This window comes from Neltuma alba, unplaced genomic scaffold, assembly GCF_004799145.2.
Source record: "Neltuma alba isolate B1F8T4 unplaced genomic scaffold, ASM479914v2 tig00011770_pilon, whole genome shotgun sequence".
NCBI classification, from domain to species: Eukaryota; Viridiplantae; Streptophyta; class Magnoliopsida; order Fabales; family Fabaceae; genus Neltuma; species Neltuma alba.
This window is the reverse complement of record NW_021636393.1, coordinates 159,551-163,807: the sequence shown is the minus strand read 5'-3', so window position 1 is coordinate 163,807 and position 4,257 is coordinate 159,551. Positions and strand designations below refer to the sequence as shown.

Genomic DNA, 4,257 nt, shown 5'->3' with positions numbered 1-4,257 from the left:
TAGTCTTTTTATTTCCCATATAATAATTTAAATATAAAATAAAAAAATATACCAATTCTATCCGGTCAAACGAAGTATAAAGAAAGCAATGCCTTACTCAATTTAAGAAGGGTGCAATTTTAAAAAGGATAACAATTGTAATTTCAAATTTGAATATAATTCTAGCAAAATGACAAAAATAACAATTATTGCTTTATGAAAGAAATTCACGATTTATTGTGGGTAGTGTAATTCAATACCATTTGTCTTTCCTCTGTCACATATATTTCGATCAAACTTGATCGTTAACATCATTCCACAGGGCAAAACTAATCTCCACATTATTAAAACCAACTTTATTACTTTCTTCCACATCGGTAACTTTTGTTAACAGAGCCCTTTCTTCCTCACGTTTTCCTTCCTCTTGAGTTTCCTCTGCACTTTCTTGTAGCTGCAACGCAAATTCTAGGCCCCACTCAACTTCACTCATCGACGGTCGTTCATTTGGGTCATCTTCCAAACATTTTAACGCCATGTAGCTGAACGCTTTAAGGCTCTCTGGTCTGATACTTTCTGTTATGAACGAATCAACAGTTTCACAAATCACACCCTCGCGATGGCATTTTCTGACCCATTCTACTAAGCTTGCCTTCTCCTTCTCCACAGTCCGTAAGAAAGGTGGCCTCCCACACAATACTTCGAGTAAAACCACACCAAACGAATAAACATCAGACTTTAGAGTCAACCTTTGGCGTTTATAGTATTCTGGATCCAAATAACCAATGCTTCCTTTCACCACTGTGGAAATGTGGGACTTGGACATCCCAGTGGGTCCTATTTTCGATAATCCAAAGTCAGAAAACTTAGCCACCCATTTTTCGTCAAGTAAAATGTTCGTCGTCTTCACGTCACGATGAATGATATTTCGTATCGCACCTGTATGAAGATAATGTAGTCCTTGCGCTGCACCCTGGCAAATTTTCAACCTCTGCTTCCAGGAAAGCGGATGGTTGTTAGAATTGTAAAGATGGTCACGGAGGGTCCCACGAGCCATAAACTCATAGACGAGGATCATTTCGTTGCCATCGTTGCAGTAGCCAATGAGAGAGACTAAATGATTGTGACGAAGCTGGGAGAGCACTTCAATCTCAGTTCGGAACTCGTGGAGCCCTTGTTGCGACCCTTGTTTGAGTCGTTTGATTGCCACCGGAGTTTGACCGTCTTTAATGTAACCTTTGTAGACGTTGCCGAATCCTCCGACTCCGATGAGGAAGAGTTCATCGAAGTTGTTGGTGGCGGCTCTGATCTCAACGATGGGAAAGTGATGGCACAATTCCGTCCGTACAATTGAGCCGCTGGTAATAATATTCGCTGATTTGGTGACAGTAAATAATTGAAAGCGCTTGAAAATTCCATAATCGCTCGACTTGACGTTCATCCCGCGAGTAATGAGGCAGAAAGCAACAATGAGAACCAAAACGGCGACGAAAGCTGCAGTGCAAACCACGACCCCAATTATCTTGCTTCTTCTTCTTCTCTGATTTTCTCGGGGTAGCTCATTAGAATTGGGTGGTGGAGGAGGAGGAAGATAAGAGTTGGGTCCGGCGAGATTTCGATCACTGGTGTTGAAAATCTCAAGTGCGTTCAAGAATGCATCACTGTACTGAATCATCGAATCCGAGACAGGATGCATTTTGAGTGAAAGAGAAGCTGGTTTTCCATCACCTGCGACAATTACGGCATAGTCTCTATATACCGGAACTGCTTTTCCCTTTGCCCACTTTAACACATTCACCCTAGGCTCAGCTAACTGGTCGGCTGTGTAAATATCAAACATTCTGTTGTAGGAATCGTTGATACCTGGAGTAAGCTCACAAAAATGGAGTCTCAGCATGTAGGTAAAGCCTGAATCGACGGGAAACTCCCAAGTAAGATTAGTGTTCTTGTTCAAAGTTTTATTCATCCCCATATTGCGTTCTGTTCGGTAGACTCGCTCAGGTACGGTGTAATTAGGAACTTTAGTGAATATCAGGGGTCTTCTCTCACCCTCAAAATCAGCAGGTAATTGAGAATGACTTACTAGAAAACTGTCATCGACGTCCCAAGATCGGAGCATTCCTGTGTCATCCGCATCTGAGATTTCGCACCCACCGACATTAAGCCGGTATTCTGTCTGGAGAGCAACGTTGGTGGGAATGTAAAACATGACCTCCGCACCAATTAAATCGAATCCAGGGCTATCAGCTTTAGTGTAATAGAGATAATCAGGCATGGATACGATCTCGATCCCATTAACGAATGCATATGATTGTGGGTTTGTTGAATTTGGAGTGAAGGTTAAGTTGAGGTTCCCACCATCGTCAACGTTGACACAATATTCTCTGAGGATGGTATCTTCATGTTTCGAATCGGCCGTGACCGAAGCATTGAAATCCTGAAGGAGTGTGAACCCACCAGATTTGACAGTGAAGAAGGCATCAAAACGGTTAAAACCTGGGTAGAAGAAGAGGCGGATGAATTTCTGGCCTGGAGACACAGTGAATGAATAGGAGAATTGAGAGCGAGATAGGCGAGCTGTGGTGTGAGGGACTTGTTGAGCAGAAGGAGATTGAGTAAGTGCTGTAACTGCAACAGATTCGTCTTGTTTTGATAAGAGCTTTGAGTCGATATCTCCGGTCCATGTCCGGTCATTTCCCGAAGTTGCCGGAGCAGCCACAGTTAATGCTGAATAGATCAACGGGGGTGTACAAAGAAGCAAGTGTGGAAAGGAAAAGATGGGAAAAACAGAGGAGGAGGAGGAAGATGGTTCTTAATGATGCAAAAGTAGTATAATTACTGAAGCTCATCTCTGGAAGAAGTAGACGAAGTCAGGTTTTGATGGAAGTAAATTTTGTAGTTCAATAAGAGAAATCAGTTCCCGCTTTGTAGGAGTTGGGTTCACGGATGCTAGTAGTTGCTTGCGAGGAAGCTTCTCGGGAGAGTAAACGTTCAAAGTCTATACAATAAAACATCGTCCGTTGACTCCTTCTACTACTCTAACAAGTGGGGAGTCTCATAAACGGTCTATGTGACGGAGCAACAATTGAGGGGAACCACTCCATGCTTTTGTCCATCACAGTATACTTTCTCCTCAATCCTCATTCTTCACTTTTGGTTAATTTTAATTTGCAGTGGTTGCATTTAATACCCGTAGGAGCTAGTTGGAGTTTTTTTTTTTTTTAACGAAACGCAAAAATTTAATTCATTTTATCTTTTAAATTTATAATTAGATAAATGTTCACTTAACATTGTGATGATATTTCTCAAATATACCTAACATTCTAATTCTTTTAGTAGAACAATTTTACTCACAATCTATTAAATGTTTGGTGCACTCTAACTCATGCTTTAGTTTTTTGATGTGACTGTAATTTGGTTACATTATATAAAAGTTGTTAATCATTTTATAAAAGAAACAAAAATTATTAGTTTTAACCGTTAATATCAACAAAAGGAAAATAGGTATTTAAAATAAATTTTAAAAAACGATGAGATTGCGTCAAATTTAAATATCATGAATAAAATTGTACTACGAAAAAAATTATAGTGCTTAGTGCATCTGAAAAATAAAATCAGGATGTTTGGTACTATTTTATCCAGTATAATTTTTTTGTTCATTGTTCGAAATGGCCATAGTATCAAATATGAAAATTAACCACCAATAAAGTCAATCATTGATAACGACTTATAATGTTTGAGAATATTGGAAAAGGATAATAACAAAAATGAATCTAGATGGTAAATAGTATAGGAATCAATTCTTGTATTAATAAAAAGGTACTTTAAGTGGCAATAAATTGGTGAAATTAAATAAGTTATTTATGCACAGCTAAGCCAATGATATTACAGATCTTCTGAAACAACTAGAGATTTAAGATTACTTAGCAATATTTTTTTGCGATCTATTAAAAAAAATTCTTCACAATAAATATTAATATGTACTTGAAATATGCTTTTCTATTTTCTCTTTTTGGTATTGAAATATAATATACTCCTCCGGTCCTTAATATAAGACCCATTTAACTAATTTGATTAGATTAAGAAAGTTAGGTAAGTTAGTTAATTATAAGAAAAGTGACACATTTTTCCTAAAATACCATAATCATCTTTCTTAATACCCCCTCTCCCTCTTCTACTTGATTATGGGTGAGATAGTATCTATAGAGATAATTTAGAGAAAATTGATAAATATGAGAAATGGGTCTTATATTTAGGACCAAAACCAACTCAAGAATTGAG

General features: G+C 38.1%; 1 pseudogene; it reads right to left on the bottom strand.

Annotated features, from left to right (window-relative positions):
• Positions 1 to 271: 271 nt before the first annotated feature.
• Positions 272 to 2,825, bottom strand: LOC114717706 (receptor-like protein kinase FERONIA; annotated as a pseudogene).
• Positions 2,826 to 4,257: the final 1,432 nt, after the last annotated feature.